The following is a 17412-nucleotide window of genomic DNA, read 5'->3' on the forward strand; positions in this document are numbered from 1 at the left end:
TCGTTTTTTTTGCTTTCCCCGTTATTATTGTTTTTTTTGTTAATATTTGTCTGAACTAGATTTATAGGAACGTGCTTAAAGCTAGTTAATATATAGGATAACTTTACAATGCCGGTAGACCGAAGCCCGGATTATAGGATTCAGCCAAAAGAGAGCGAAACCGTTTGCTGTGTATGCACGCAAGAAGTCGAATACCCAGGCCAACTATTAGCTACCAGCTGTAACCATTATTTCCATCCCACCTACTTTAGTGCACGTTCAGGAAATAAGAAAGTCTGTCCAGTGTGCAGAACTGCGCTGAGCAAATCGACCCTTAATTTGGCAGAAGAACTAGAAGCAGCTCAAGCCTCAGGCAACCAACCAGGGGCAGTTGCAGTGACCAGATCCCGTTCGAAAACACTTAAATCACAGCAAAACCAATTATCCGCTACCAATATGCAGAGTGGGGTCCGAAGTGTTAGCCAACCCGAAGGGCCTAGTGTGTCCGGTCCAATGGCCGCTCCAGATCGTCCTAGAGGCCAACCGCCAAATTCTGCGGCAGCAGTGGTGTCAGCTTCAGCAGCTCGAACGGGTCTGCCAGCCACGGATGGTAGATTGCAACAGACCATTGCGGACGCAGTGACAGCCGCACTAGCACAGCACACTCAAATGCTAGCTTACGCGATTGAAGCGGGGTTTCAAAGATTGTCGCTCCAGAATGCAGCTCCAGTTCCAACGGAAAGGGTACACCCAGCCCATAGGCAGTCCTCTCCCGTTAGGTCAAATCAATCCTTTGAGCAACTCTTTAGGTTATCCGCCAGGGAAAACGCAGCATTGCCAAACTCAGCGTCCGAGCGACCGACTAACTTGTCAGCCCCACCCGTGTCGCAGCAATCACATCAGTTGCGCGCGGATCGGATTAGCCAGATAATCGCGAACTGGAAGTTGAGATTCTCAGGGCGCTCCTCTATGTCAATAGATGATTTTTTGTATCGCGTCGAAGCTCTGACCAGCCAGACATTAGATAGCAATTTTGAATTGTTATCTCGCTACGCGAGCAACCTGTTCGAAGGAAGCGCGGGTGAATGGTACTGGAGGTATCATAAAAGCGTACCAAGAGTGCGCTGGATTGATCTCTGTTTTGCTCTGAGATCGCAGTTTTCGGACGGCAGAACAGATTTAGAAATCAGAACTGCGATCACCCAGAGGAAGCAGAAAGTCAACGAACCGTTTGACAGTTTTTATGAGGCCATAGTGGCACTTGCAGACAAGCTCGTGCAGCCGATGACCGAGCAGTCCTTGTTAGAGGTGTTGCGAGCAAATCTGCTCAATGAGATACAACATGAGATTTTATATGTGCCCATACCGAACATTGTGCAGTTGTGACAAGTGGTCCGCAAGCGTGAAAGGTTCATCGAAAATACTGCTAAGCCAATCCCGGCTACTCGACGATTTGTTCCTCGCAATCAGGTGAACGAAATGTCCATACAGACAGAAGGTCTGGCAGAAGCCGATTCGGAAGAAGCTGACGCTTTTGATATCGACGCGATGACGCTTTCTTGCTGGAATTGCAATAAACAAGGCCACCGATATCAAGAGGGCGAAGCAGAGCGTAAAGTATTCTGTTATGGATGTGGTAAGCGGGACACATATAAACCATCGTGCCGAAAATGTAGCTCGTCAAAAAACGAGTTGGCTCGTGCACCGATATCGAGTGCACGCAAGTTAGTGTCGAAGGCAACGAATACGGAGTAACCGGGGCTACGTCAAGCTCACTCCCCCTACCTCCTGACATGATAACGACCACTATGATACCAGTACAGGACGACGATCAAGAAACGACCCCTGCGCCTAGCAAAACTCGAGACCGTAAGCGTAGAAAGCTGTTCCGCACGCAGAGTAAAAATGCGCGCAGAGCATTATTAGCCTCTTTATTAGTAATATCACTGACCTACGACCCTACGCCAATGTCACTCTGTTTGGCAAGACGATAAGTGGATTAATGGACACAGGCGCCTCAATCAGCTGCCTTGGGGGTAAATTTGCAGAAGAGTTATTGTAACGAACTTGGCAGGTGTCGGGGAGTGAGAGAAGGGGGCACGCAGATATTCCCGGCTGGGAGGCTCGTCGGCTAGGTGGGGTGGTGATCTTGCCCTCCTCTCACTTAATGCCTATTCTCATTATTACAAGGTTATAATATGTGCGTACTACGACGAGAGTTAATTTGGACCTAAAATTCGACTGAACACATAATTGGCTCTTTCTTCTACCTGTTCCCGAACGCTTTTCCTCGCCTCCGATTTCGTTGAAGCGGATTGACCCTCCCTTCCTTGGCCATCCCTAGGTCGCAATTTTCACGGAATGACCCCTCTGCGTTCTCATGGGGCTCTCTGGGGCATTTGGCTAGCCGAAGGCAAACAAAAACTATATTCTAGAACATTATAAAATTTATTGAACCCTACATAAACAAATTTCTAAACTAAAACTAAACCTAACCCAAAAATAGGTACGCATAAAACAGATAAAATAGATGGAATTTCAAAATTACTTAATAATAGTGATAAACAAAATGAATAATTATTTCACATATAAAAAAGATTAACAACGGCCAAACCGAAAGGGGGAAGAAATAGAAACAGTAAGGGGGGAAGCATATAAAGTATTTGTCCCTCTCCTCTTTACTTTTTCAGTGGGACTCGTGTCAAATCGTTCGAGTTGAGTCTTTTACATTTCTCTTTCACACTCACCCGCAGATCCGCATGTCCACCGACGAAAGCGCTTTCCGGAGGCGAATCGGACCTGGAACGAGAACTCCGATAGGGAGTGGCATAAAGCACAACAAAACTCACTCACAAATTCCCCACTTTCCTCTCTCCACACTTACTTTGAGCGACTCATTACATAAAAAAAAACTTTCTCGCCCCTTTTCTTTTTCTCGTTCGCGCCGCCCCTTGCCGACTGCCGATGTCTTTCCCAAAAAAAACTAACAAAAAAAAAATTATTTAAATAAACATAAAACACTCGACAATACACATAATAATTCTTTTCAAATTTCTGCCTTCCCGATCTCTTCCCGATCTCTTCCCGACCTTCCGCAATCGGGCTGTTTTCGACGACCACTCGCGCCGCCACTCGAAATCTCAGACTGTTCTTGATTGCGCTCAGTCTACGCTATGTAGCCCTTCCTTGGCTCGCTCTCCAACCAGAAGATGGAGTTTTTTTTTCTTCCAAAAACCACTCAACTCCCGCTAGCGTCGTTGGTGCCCGGGTACTTGGGCCTGTAAATTTTCCACCGCAGCTTCGGCTGCTCCTCTGGACCTCTTTTGCGTCCCTCGGTCTCTCGATCTACTCGACGCCTCGGCGTCTTTGGATCCGTGAAGCTGAACCGGGTCGGTATTGTAATAAAAATGCGGCGACACGGCGTTCCTCTTCTGCCGTATAAACTGCGCCAATGGCCGGTCCTATGTGGATGAAATCATCTAACTAGTTTGACCAATTACTTTATCCCCTTCTCCATCTTACCTAGCTTGGAAAAACTAACGCCGGATTAACTCGAGACTTTCTCGTTTCAGAAGCACTTAGATACAAAAATATATTTTTTTTCTGATAAAAGAAAACGAATGCTCGGGTCGAGCGCCAAAACGGGAAGAGACCGACGCCAAGCCCCTCAACATGCTAGAACCTTCGGGCCCTCTCATAGAACAAGGGAAATGCCAGAGAAAGTTGACAATCTGGGCTGTTAAATCTATCACCCTTTCCTATGCCCCTTTTCGTGACCTCCCAAACCTAGCCCATAGAGGGTGTATGCTCTGCCACGGCCATTACGGTGCCGACCACTAGATGGCGCTGCGAACTAGCTCTCTCGGCTGATCCAAGCGTTACAAATACCCCCCGCCGAAGATCTGACTTAGTGGTATCACACAAGTCGGATCCCAAACTGCGCGGATCAGCTATTGTTTTAAGTCTTTCGCGTGGTATCGACCAATAGACCGTCCTTGCAGATCCTCTAATTCATAGTAAGCATTCCCTATTTTCTTGCGTATTCTGGCCTTCACATATGCTGGGCCCAGTTTGGCACTATAGCCAGCCTGGAAGTTACTCTGCTTGAAGTTCTTTCTGAGCACCTCTTGGCCCACTTGATACGAAATCTCCCTTGATCTCAAATTGTAAATCCGTTCGTTTTTCGCCCTTTGCTTCTCCATTATCGTTAAAGCCTTGCTACGTACCAACTCTAACGAATCCTCCTTGGAAAACACTAGGGATTTATCATCCAACAATCGAAGAGCTCTCAGAATTTTGTATGTTTCCCCGGAGCTAACGAACTGTTGCCCAAATACCATATAATACGGCGAAGTTCCGAGGCTGGAATGGACCGCGGTTCGCAATGCGCAACAGATACTGCTCAGCTCCTCGTCCCAATTTTTCTGATCTGCCCTCACGTATGAGCGAATGGCGGCAATTACCGACCGGTTTACTCGCTCTGACGCATTCGACTGCGGAGAGTATACTGCTGTGGCCGTATGTGATATCTTGTGCGCCTTGAGAAACTTCTGGAAAACTTCCGACTTAAATTGAGAGCCATTGACCGATACAATGATCTCCGGAAAGCCAAAAGTATGAAACAGATCTTGCTGCAGATACTTGATCACAAGATCAGCCGTTAGTTTTTTAACAGCTTTCAGAAAGACGAACTTTGAATAGTGATCTAACACTATAAATATACCAATGTTCCCGCTTTTTGAGCGTGGATACGGGCCTAGAAAGTCGACGTATAGCTTTTGGAAAAACCTCTGCGACTCAGGTGCCACTCCCATCGGGGGTCGATGGACAGAGTTCGGTGCTTTAGTAGATTTGCACGTGTCGCACGCGAGTACATATGCTTTTACATCTTTGACTAAACTTGGCCAATAGAGAAACTGTCGCACTCGCTCTAAAGTCTTATGAACTCCCCCATGCGATGCTAAGGGATGGTCGTGAGCATTGGCTAATACCTCTGGAATAAGACTCTGTGGGATCCATAACTTCCAGATAAAATTATCATGAAGAGTACTCCCTGTGGCGAAATCACACTTCCTGTACACAAGACCTTCGACCACCCTCAGATCCGGCAGGTTAACGTCATTGGCTTTTATTCTGCTTGCCAGTTCTACATACTCGGCGGACTTAAAAGCTGGGGACTCGAGATCAACTGCTTGACCATAACCAACATCCACGGCCGCCAAATCTTCTTCATTGACTCTGGACAAGGCATCGGGTACAACATTTAAACGACCACTCCGGTGTTCAATTTTGAAGTTAAAGCCCTGTAACTTTAATGCCCATCGGGCTAGCCGCGAATGAAGATCCGTCTGAGTCATGAGCCATTTCAGAGATGCATGATCGGTGATAACCGTAAAATCATGTCCTTCAATGTAGGCTCTGAAACGGTTGATGCAAACGATTGCCGCCAGACACTCTTGCTCGGTCACAGAATAATTTCTTTGCGCCTTATTAAGTTTTTTCGACACAAAAGCTATCGGAAATTCGTCTCCCTCTGGAGTCTTTTGAACCAAGACGCCTCCAACTCCCGATTTGCTGGCATCGCAATGCACAAAGAACGGCTGGTTGAAATCCGGACTGCGAAGAACTGGCGCAGAGCACAACAATTTTTTAAGTACCTCGAACGCTGTACGTCCTTCTGGTGTCATGACAAATCTGCACTTAGGTTTCAGCAAGTCAGTGAGAGGGGAAGCTATCGACGCAAAATTTGCTATAAATTTACGATACCATCCAACCATTCCAAGGAATCTCCGTAAGGCTTTCAGAGAGTTCGGTACTGGAAAGTCCATCATGGCCGAAATTTTCCCGGGATCCGTTCGAATGACACCCTCCCCGACGAAATGACCAAGATACTTCACCGAACGCATACAGAATTTGCTCTTTTCCACGTTAAGCGTTAATCCGGCCAATCGAACATGCTGCGCTACAACTCTCAATACCTTTAGATGCGACTCAAAGCTATCGGAAACGATTAACAAGTCATCCAAGTAGACGAAGACTTCATTGCGAAGTTCCGCCGGGATCACCTTGTCCATCAATCTGGTCATGGTTTGCGACGCGTTGGTGAGACCGAACGGCATGACCTTGAACTGATATAAAGGTTTACCCGGAATTGTGAAAGCAGTTTTGTCCCGAGACTCCGGATCCAAGGGTATCTGCCAATAGGCATCCTTGAGATCCAGACTTGAGATGAACATTGCTCTGGGGAGGCGACTTAGTATACCGTCTATTTGCGGCAACGGATAGGCATCCTTTCGTGTAACGGCATTGACCTTCCGGCTGTCTAGGCAAAGTCTAACCTTTCCCGGTTTCTGGACTAGCACAACTGGAGAGGACCAGGCGCTATCAGATTCCTCAATAACTCCTAATTTGAGCATCCTGTCCACTTCAGAATACAGCAATTTCTCCACTGCTGGTGACACGGGAAAATGCCGTTGTTTTACGGGCTTGGCATCTCCTGCATCGATCGAGTGAGACAAAACCGATGTTCTACCCAAACCAGAGACTGCAAAGGATGGAAATCCCGACACAACCTTCTGCAAATCCTCTTTCTGGCTTAGAGTTAGTTCATGCGATTCCTGACAAATTTCTGCTACCTGCATCTCCGGAGGTAATAAATTGAACGTGGACCAAAAATCGATTCCTAGATATAAGTCCTGGCTAAGCGACGGAATAATATGTAGTTCCAAGTCCTTCACAACCTTATCATAGGTGACTGGAGTTCTCAATCGCCCCAGAACCTCCTGCCGCTTGCCATCTGCAGTATGAGCAACTGAGATTCCCCGTTTAAATGGAATCCTACTGGTGATTATTTGTTTAGCCAAATTCCCACCAACTACACTCATCGCTGCCCCCGTATCTAACAACCCAAGCACTGGCCGCTCAAAAATGTTTACCTCTGCGTACGGACGTTTATCTAGCTCTTTGTACCTAATCGCATTTATTGATTTAGCTGCCTTCCAAAATGATCTCATCCGTTTGGAGTGTCTTGAATTGGATTTACGACGGAACAGTGTTTCTGCAGCATCTGCATCTGAATGAGAATTAATGAAATTGTGCCATAAATTTGTTGCTACACTACTGACGGACTGGACTGGAATGGTTGTATCTATAACTGCCTGGTGTTGCCTTCCTACTGGCTGGCGTCTGGGTTCGCGGATTTTTGGCGAAGCACACTTTGAAGCTGACGAGGCTGTGTGCTCGCCCTGCCGTTTTTTTTCTGACATTTTTCACAAGCTGGTTTGTAAATGTTTGGAATGCCACACCCATAGCAAAAGATCTTGCGTTTGGATTCGCAATCCTGGTACCGATGTCCTTCCTTATGGCAGTTCCAACATACCAAGGCCAACGCTCCTATTTCGCCTTCGCCCTCCCCTTCGGAAAACTCCGTTGCGTCATCAGACATGTGCTCCTCCACCAACTCAGCCACTTGCCTACGGAAAGGGACACTCTTTTGATAACCATAATTCCGTCTCACGTCATCCAGGAAACTCTCTCTTCGTCTGCATATTTCCCTGAGCTCCCCAACCGAAGTTATGTTTATATTAAGCAACTCGTGCCTTACTTCGGGCCTCAAATTCCTTCGCAGTATGTCTACCACAGACTTTTCTGACAAGGGAGACTCTAAACTATCCATTAGCTGAACTATGGCGTCATAAAAAGCATCGAACCCTTCCTTTTCTTTTTGCTTCCGGTCTCTGATCGCTTCTCGAATGTCCACATCCGTGCGAGTGTCTCGGAACTGTTTCCTTAATGCCTGACAAAGCAAGTCCCATTGTACAACTACCACTGACTTATGAAACCTCCAAAAGAATTCACGAGCCTTTCCGTCAAAGAGGATGCTAGCGTTGCTACATAGCACCGCGAAGTTGCTTTCCAGCGTTGAATGGGTAAGAGCTTCTACTCTATAGATAAAATTATCAACGCTAATTCCTTCCGCATTCCCGCTAAATCGTAGCTTCCAACCATTCATAATGTGTACGACCTTGTCCGGCCTTTGGGACAGGTCGGAAGCTAAACTTCTAGGAGTGTCTCTGCCCTCTCTGTAAAATCCTGTCGATTCTCGGCCTCCGCCTGCTTCCTGACCCTGCGAACTATGGTCCTGAGCTAAGTTTCGAGTATGATGATCTCGGCCAGTCAGTTGAAGATGAGCAGCGACATTGGTTTGTATTATTTGCGCCATCTGCTCCGACAACTGGGATAAAAGGTCGTTTTGCATGGCCCGCACTGCTTGGGTAATCATGATCCCTATATTCCCGCTATCCACTGGAGCCGACCCTGGGTTATTAACGGGTGCTCCCGCCGCTGGGGTGCCTGAAGCTTTTTCTTTGCCTCCTGCCTGCTGTTTGGCGGTTTGCATGCCCGAGCCCGATGCGCCGCCTTGCAAGTCAAAAGTGACTCTTCCACACCTAGGACATTTGGCTTTTTCCCTCGAATATGGCACTATGCAAGCTTTATGAAATTCGTGGCCACACCTGGTCTTGTATAACTGCTGAGATCCAAACTCTTCTCCACACAGAATGCAGACGGACGGATCTACAGGTTCTCCCTCCATTATTAATACGTTCCCTTTATCTCCAACTGCTAACTTCCGCTTACTCTGTCACTCACTATCAACGAGATTTAACGATTCGAGATTCAAAACAGCTGACCCGCTCAATTCCCTTCGGTACTTCAACTAGCCTTTCCTTCTTCAGCGCTCACAACTCTCTGCCGGTCAATGACCTATCTCAACTGAACCAGCTGTTCCGCGTTTTATCACCCTTGTTCTCTCCTAACACCTTCGTTTGTGACACTTTTTTTTTTTTTTTTGTTTGCCGCTTGAGGAATTGAGACGCGTTTATTGTTGAAAACAAAACATAAAACAAATTATAAATAAAAAATAATATTTTGTAAAAACCGCAATATATAAAGAAATACAAAAACATTTATTTGCCTTCAAGCATAGCTTAGTTCCCCTGAAAAAAAAATCTTATTGGAACTGGTGTGAGAAGAAAGAACCAACATAATTTACCGCTACTTGTGCCGTGCTAATCAGCCCTCGCAACAACCAAACGTCTTGTTGCTTTGGCGCGCCGATCCGCAAGACAAAAACAACGACTGCAAGCTAAAGTGCGAGTAAATCGAAGCTAATCAGTTTCGTCTTCTTTACTCTCCTTCGCACTCTTGCTTCTGCGGACAGGTATGCTGGTTTTCCATCACCCGTGGCCAGGCAAACTCTTTATAAAGAGATTGTTCTGTCTTTCCAAGCGTTTGATGGCTAGCTCTGCCGCATACTATTGCTGAAAGTGGATGGGTCTTTGCCAAAACTTGTTATCCGTGGTCAGGGTAGACTTATCTAAAGACTTCTTCCCTGCTTTTCCAAACGTCTAACTAGTTGGGCTACGGACTCCATTACTGTAGGGTATTTAATCGCCTACTAAGCTCTACGACGTCAGCCGTGGCTTGTCGATCGCTGCTAGCAACTTCTCAACAATAACTCCTATGCGAATGATTTGCAAAATTTTGCTGACTGTGAAGCTCGTTATTCTGGCCCAGATGCTGCACCAACCGTAGTTTGAGAATAAAAGCGGACAAACGTATATGCTTCTCTTCTCAAGCTCACTACATAGTATCTAGTTTGCCAGAAAAATCGAAAGTGTTTTTGATGTGTGTTCCTGCGATATTGTTGACCACATCGAGATGCGGTTCTACCAATTATTTTGGGTCCCATTGTTGGGCGCCACTAACTTTATAATAATGAAATTAATAATTACTTATAACTGTAACGAACTTGGCAGGTGTCGGGGAGTGAGAGAAGGGGGCACGCAGATATTCCCGGCTGGGAGGCTCGTCGGCTAGGTGGGGTGGTGATCTTGCCCTCCTCTCACTTAATGCCTATTCTCATTATTACAAGGTTATAATCTGTGCGTGCTACGACGAGAGTTAATTTGGACCTAAAATTCGACTGAACACATAATTGGCTCTTTCTTCTACCTGTTCCCGAACGCTTTTCCTCGCCTCCGATCTCGTTGAAGCGGATTGACCCTCCCTTCCTTGGCCATCCCTAGGTCGCAATTTTCACGGAATGACCCCTCTGCGTTCTCATGGGGCTCTCTGGGGCATCTGGCTAGCCGAAGGCAAACAAAAACTATATTCTAGAACATTATAAAATTTATTGAACCCTACATAAACAAATTTCTAAACTAAAACTAAACCTAACCCAAAAATAGGTACGCATAAAACGGATAAAATAGATGGAATTTCAAAATGACTTAATAATAGTGATAAACAAAATGAATAATTATTTCACATATAAAAAAGATTAACAACGGCCAAACCGAAAGGGGGGAAGAAATAGAAACAGTAAGGGGGAAGCATATAAAGTATTTGTCCCTCTCCTCTTTACTTTTTCAGTGGGACTCGAGTCAAATCGTTCGAGTTGAGTCTTTTACATTTCTCTTTCACACTCACCCGCAGATCCGCATGTCCACCGACGAAAGCGCTTTCCGGAGGAGAATCGGACCTGGAACGAGAACTCCGATAGGGAGTGGCATAAAGCACAACAAAACTCACTCACAAATTCCCCACTTTCCTCTCACCACACTTACTTTGAGCGACTCATTACATAAAAAAAAACTTTCTCGCCCCTTTTCTTTTTCTCGTTCGCGCCGCCCCTTGCCGACTGCCGATGTCTTTCTCAAAAAAAACTAACAAAAAAAAAAATTATTTAAATTAACATAAAACACTCGACAATACACATAATAATTCTTTTCAAATTTCTGCCTTCCCGATCTCTTCCCGATCTCTTCCCGACCTTCCGCAATCGGGCTGTTTTCGACGACCACTCGCGCCGCCACTCGAAATCTCAGACTGTTCTTGATTGCGCTCAGTCTACGCTATGTAGCCCTTCCTTGGCTCGCTCTCCAACCAGAAGATGGAGTTTTTTTTTTCTTCCAAAAACCACTCAACTCCCGCTAGCGTCGTTGGTGCCCGGGTACTTGGGCCTGTAAATTTTCCACCGCAGCTTCGGCTGCTACTCTGGACCTCTTTTGCGTCCCTCGGTCTCTCGATCTACTCGACGCCTCGGCGTCTTTGGATCCGTGAAGCTGAACCGGGTCGGTATTGTAATAAAAATGCGGCGACACGGCGTTCCTCTTCTGCCGTATAAACTGCGCCAATGGCCGGTCCTATGTGGATGAAATCATCTAACTAGTTTGACCAATTACTTTCTCCCCTTCTCCATCTTACCTAGCTTGGAAAAACTAACGCCGGATTAACTCGAGACTTTCTCGTTTCAGAAGCACTTAGATACAAAAATATATTTTTTTTCTGATAAAAGAAAACGAATGCTCGGGTCGAGCGCCAAAACGGGAAGAGACCGACGCCAAGCCCCTCAACATGCTAGAACCTTCGGGCCCTCTCATAGAACAAGGGAAATACCAGAGAAAGTTGACAATCTGGGCTGTTAAATCTATCACCCTTTCCTATGCCCCTTTTCGTGACCTCCCAAACCTAGCCCATAGAGGGTGTATGCTCTGCCACGGCCATTACGGTGCCGACCACTAGATGGCGCTGCGAACTAGCTCTCTCGGCTGATCCAAGCGTTACATTATCTCGAACAAACCCTGAGGTCAAGCCGATGAAGTCAGCCGTGCGAACCGCAGATGGGAAAAAGCAAGTTATTCTAGGTAGGATCTCCACACTCATTTGCTTTCGTGGAAATTCCAAAACATATATGCCTTTATCTTGTACCATCGTTATCGCAGGAGTTATATCTAGGAATAGACTTTTGGAGAAGCTTTAATCTACTGCCGTTCTTCTTAATAAGCAAAGCGAGTAATAACAGTTTGGCGGCTATAAACTTTGACAACCCGATGCAAATACCTTTGTCGGAATTACAGCAGAAGGAACTAGTAGCGATAGTACAGATGTTCCCTTCGTTTGCCGAAAAAGGATTAGGAAAGACAAACTGGCTTACACATGACATAGAAATTTCCGAGACTCGGCCCATAAAACAACGCCACTACGCAGTGTCGCCTGCAGTCGAAAAATGTATATACGAAGAGCTGGACCGAATGTTAGGCCTTGGGGTGATTGAAGAATCAGATAGCCCGTGGTCTTCCCCGGTAGTAATTGTGCGTAAGCCAGGTAAGGTTCGCCTTTGCCTTGATAGCCGGAAAGTTAACGGAGTAACAATCAAAAATGCTTACCCTATGCCCCTCATTGATGGCATTTTAAGTAGACTTCCAAAAGCGCAGTTCATTTCAAGCATCGATCTTAAAGATGCTTACTGGCAGATTCCGCTTACTCCAAGGGCTCGGGAGAAGACGGCTTTTGCTGTGCCTGGGAGGCCGCTATATCAATTCACGGTGATGCCGTTTGGCAATGCCCCACAGACCATGTCCAAACTGATGGATAAAGTTATCCCACCATCTTTGTGAAATGAGATTTTCATTTATCTCGACGACTTATTGGTGATTTCGGAGTCCTTCGAGAAGCACATGTCCGTGTTGAAAGCGCTGGCCGACCGACTGTCTCAAGCTGGACTGACGATAAACGTAGAGAAGAGCAAATTTTGCCTGAAGGAAGTGAAATACCTGGGCCACGTGATAGGGTATGGGATGATTCAAACGGATCCCGAAAAAGTTGCTGCTATTCGGGAGTTTCCAGTGCCTCGATCGGTGAAGCAAGTGCGACGATTTTTGGGAACCACTGGATGGTACCATAAATTTATTAAAAACTATGCCGGAATTGCTGCCCCAATATCAGATACACTAAAGCAACGTCGATCGTTTGTATGGACCAACGAAGCGCAAAGGGCGTTTGAAAGTTTAAAAGACCAAATGTGCGAGGCACCAGTCCTACATAGCCCCGACTTTACCATTCCATTTGCCATTCATTGCGATGCCAGCCACACCGGTGTTGGCGGCGTGTTAATGCAAACGGATAGCGATGGTAATGACATCCCAATCGCATTCATGTCTCGCAAGCTGAATCAGTGTCAGCGAAACTATTCAGTCACGGAGAAAGAGTGTTTGGCAGCCATAATGTGTGTGAAGAAGTTTCGAGCTTATGTGGAAGGACACGAGTTCTCCATCCATACCGACCATGCATCATTGAAGTGGCTAATGTCACAATCGGACCTAAGTTCTAGATTGGCAAGATGGGCTCTCAAATTGCAGGGGTTCAACTTCAAAATTTTCCACCGCAAAGGTAGCCAAAATGTTGTCCCAGATGCTCTGTCGCGGGTGCACACCGAAGATTTATCGGCATTCAGCTGCGATGGATTGGTAGACCTGCAGTCTGATTGCTTCAAGTCGGCAGAATATTTGGAACTGATTCGAAAAATTAAAGGCAACCAGACACAGATGCCAGACATTAAGGTGATCGATAATCTCATATATCGGCGAGCAGAACACGCGGCTGCTGATCAGATCGCTGACGACCTGTGTTGGAAGCTGTGGGTTCCAACGGAGCTGGTGTCCGATGTACTAAAACAGAGTCACGAACAGTCGCTAGCAGCTCATAGCGGGATTAATAAAACGTTGGAGAGAGTTCGACGTTATTATTATTGGCCAAGTTTAGTAACCGATGTGAGAGCGTTCATAAACAGCTGTTCGGTCTGCAAGTGCACCAAGTACCCGAATCGTTCGTTACGACCCCCATTAGCTCCAGTGAAGGAAACTCAACGAGTGTTTCAGAAGTTGTTTGTGGATTTCCTGGGTCCGTATCCACGAAGCAAATCCGGAAATATCGGTATCTTCGTTGTTTTGGACCATTTTTCAAAATATCCGTTTTTAAAACCCGTAAAGAAATTTACAGCGGAGGCGATAACTCGATTCATGGAAGAGGACCTATTCCATTGCTTCGGGGTACCCGAAGTGGTTGTGTCCGACAATGGAGTACAATTTAAGTCCCATCACTTCAATTCGCTGTTGAAAAAGTACAATGTGCAGCATTTTTATACGGCTGTGTACGCACCTCAAGCCAACGCATCGGAACGCGTTAACAGATCCGTTATTGCCGCCATTAAAGCTTACATCAAGCCAGATCAAACTAATTGGGATGAGCAGCTTAGTTCTATTAGTTGTGCCTTACGATCTAGTCTGCATTCAGCCCTAAACGACAGCCCCTATCGGGTTGCATTTGGACAGCACATGATCACCAATGGAGACACCTATCAGCTCTTACGAAATTTGCAGGTTTTAGAAGATCGTACCGTGAGTTTTGGTCGGGAAGATTCGTTTGATGTGATTCGAAAAACAGCCCAACGAACAATACAAAAACAACACCAACGAAACGAACAGCAGTACAACCTTCGAAGTCGTGAAGTGGCGTTCAAAGTTGGCCAGGAGGTCTACAGACGCAACTTTCAGCAGAGCAATTTCGTTAAAGGTTTCAGCGCAAAACTAGCTCCTACTTTTGTAAAAGCTAGAATAAAACGTAGGCTTGGTCACAGTTATTACGAGTTGGAAGATCCCCAAGGTAGACTTATCGGAAAATACCACGCTAAAGACATAAAGCAGTGACCATCCTAATACAGGTTAACGGTTTTCCTCCAAGCGTCTATCACCCTTTGATGTGATTAACACCAAAGTGTGATCTTGGCCGGGGGATTTGTAGTGGTCGCTTGTCGGGCGGATAGGAAAGCATATTTGTGTTCTTCGCCTGAAAGTATGCCCGATGGTATTTGTACAATTTATATATTTATGTATATTATATATATAAATATATTTATATATATTATATTATTTATACAAGTATATATCACACCTCACCGAGATACTTATTAATTATTAAGTTTAGTCCCCATAGTTAGTGTATAGTTAGGTTGGTTTAATTTCTTGTTGTGGTGTTACATGTTAAATGTTCCTGGTCGTGTGGGGGCTAGCGCCATCTAGGGTTGACATTAAGAATATGCTTAAAAACGAACAAAAATCTCGCCACCATGTCCATAACCATTCAAGGTGAATGGCGGAGAACAAAATTTTTGTTGGTCAGTAGATCCGCCCAAATCTTTCTTTCTCCTCGTGGCCGTACAAGCATTCAGTTGCGCGGAGAGAAAAAAAAAAATAATAAAAATAAAATTAAACCGCCGTAAATAACCGTGGTGTGAAACCAAAGTGCACTCGATCGGGAAAAAAGAACCCAAGAAAGCAGATTGGGCTCTAATCGAAAACTTTCCGCTTGGAGGTGAGCAGCCCCAACACAAAAAAAAAACACCTGGAGAAAGAAGGAATTAGCACCTCAACCCCATCCCCCTATTTTCGCAGTGCCAGTTCCAACCGGAATCGGCACTTAGTTTGGGAATTATCCAAAAGCTGCAGCCCGAGCTTTAAGCCCCCGCACTACGAACCAGCTGATCCACCAAGTCGTGGGCAGTGAACTTTGGCTGCGCGAGACGAGGACAGCCGTCTGAACGGGCTTAGTGCGGCGAATTGGCGTAATCGTTTCGCATTCAAAACCGGGCCAAGAAACGGAAACCGGTGCTTGCAGTCAGCGTAGGACCGAAGCCGCTTAAATGTTCCTACCGGGCGGGAAAAAATAGTGCACCACGTGTGTACATAACCTCCCGGCGACCCCTAGTGGTATCGCCTCTCTTCTTCTTCTCGTGATTCGGCCTAGCTGTTCCAAACGTTTATTTAAAGTGCAGTGGAGGCCAGCGTTTGTCTTATGTGCACGTTAGTGTCATTATGTAGGCTGAATGAAAACTGTAAGAGATGTGCTCACATACATATGTATACACCGCCCACTGAAAGCCACTGAGGCCAGTAAGATCCCACCGTGACTCGCATTCCCTTGAACCTCGCAGTCCGTTGATATGTCTTTTTTTTGTGTAGTTGGATATACTTAGTGTTAGGTTAGGTTAGGTTAAGGCGGTAGCCGGGAGGGGGGGGGATAAGAGCCTCCCGCCCCCAAGCTCACTTGGACCTATAAAAGGTCCGTTGTGTTGCCGCATGGGCATGTGCCCCTTCGCGTTGCCCGAACCGTGAGAGCATACTACTGCAGGTTAAGGGCAGTCCCATCCGGTGGCTTGGATGTATTTGGACAAGGTCCCTGGTTTGATTACGGACAGGTCCGAAATGTCCGTGAGGAAAGCGGCCCCGAGAATACGAAGACGACGATTTCCAAGGGCTGGGCAGTGGCAGAAGAAGTGGGGGACCGATTCCTCCTCCTCCTCGTCGCGACAACTCCTGCAGAAGTCGTTATGAGGGATTGACAGTCTAGAGGCGTGAGTGCCGATCTGCCAGTGTCCCGTAATGGCTCTAGTAACTGCAGAGCACTGTGCTCTGCTGAGTTTATACAGCTCTGCTGAGCGCTTCTTCGATCGATATGGCCATATCAATCTTGAGACTTTACAGGAAACGGTTTGCTGCCATCTCCTATTGGCATTTTGCTCGAACAATTCGTGCGTTAGGAGCCTGCACGTAGCCAAGGGCATCGCTACTTGCTCCCTCTCCGGTAGGAGAGGAATCGTAGTACCCTGCCTGGCTAGCTCGTCGGCGGCGTCATTCCCCTCGATGTCCCTGTGGCCGGGGACCCATATAAGGAAGAGATCTAACTGCTCTGCGATCTCGTGCAGAGACCTGCGGCAGTCATTTACAGTCGCTGAGTTCGACGATATTGAGCCTAGAGCTTTGATAGCTGCTTGGCTGTCCGAGAAGACGCACACTTAGTGCGTATCTAGAAGTAATTTGGAGACGATCGAAATGGCCTCCTTGATGGCTTCAACCTCCGCTTGGAACACACTACAGTGATCCGGGAGCCTGAAGCAATGACTGATGTTCAGCTCGCTGCAGTAGACTCCGCCTCCCACGCGGCCGTGGGATTGCGGTGTAGAGCCACCGAACTATATAGGGGGTCATTCCCCATTTTAGTCCGATGGCTTTCCTGCAAGTATAGAGGGCCACTGTGGCCTTCTTTACTCTATCCTCTATGCTCAATTTCCAATCGAGCTTTCTATCGAGGATTAGGCCAAGATACTTGGCGTTGTTGCTGAAGACTAGCGTTTCCCCACATAGTCTTGGGGAATCAGTACCGGAACTTTGTATTTCCTAGTGAAAAGCACCAGTTCCGTTTTAGACGGGTTGACGCCTAACCCGCATTTGTCTGCCCATTTCTACATTTTCGTGAGAGTACTTGTCATGCACTCACACAATGTCTGCGGAAATTTTCCGGAGAATGCTATGGCAACATCGTCCGCGTACGCCACCACACGGCAGCCACCCCCTCTATCTCCCGCAGCAGTGTGTTCACTGCCACGTTCCATAGGAGGGGCGAGAGGACTCCGCCCTGCGGTGTGCCTCTGCTGACAAATCTGGTACACGTTGACGTCCCCAGTGATGCCTCAACCGTCCTGCATTGTAGCATCTGATCGATCAGGCTCACCGTCCTGGAGTCAACGCCCAGATC

At 46.6% G+C, this 17412-nt stretch overlaps 1 long non-coding RNA gene across 1 annotated transcript; it reads right to left on the minus strand.

Moving 5' to 3' along the window:
- Positions 1–8924: 8924 nt before the first annotated feature.
- LOC117190710 lies at positions 8925–9527 on the minus strand. Its single transcript, XR_004473802.1, has 2 exons — positions 9032–9527; positions 8925–8975 (listed from the first exon to the last, which is right to left on the minus strand). It is a non-coding gene; the product is annotated as an uncharacterized LOC117190710 (long non-coding RNA).
- Between the last annotated feature and the right edge of the window lie 7885 nt (positions 9528–17412).

This window comes from Drosophila miranda (assembly GCF_003369915.1).
Source record: "Drosophila miranda strain MSH22 chromosome Y unlocalized genomic scaffold, D.miranda_PacBio2.1 Contig_Y1_pilon, whole genome shotgun sequence".
In the NCBI taxonomy this organism is placed as follows: domain Eukaryota; kingdom Metazoa; phylum Arthropoda; class Insecta; order Diptera; family Drosophilidae; genus Drosophila; species Drosophila miranda.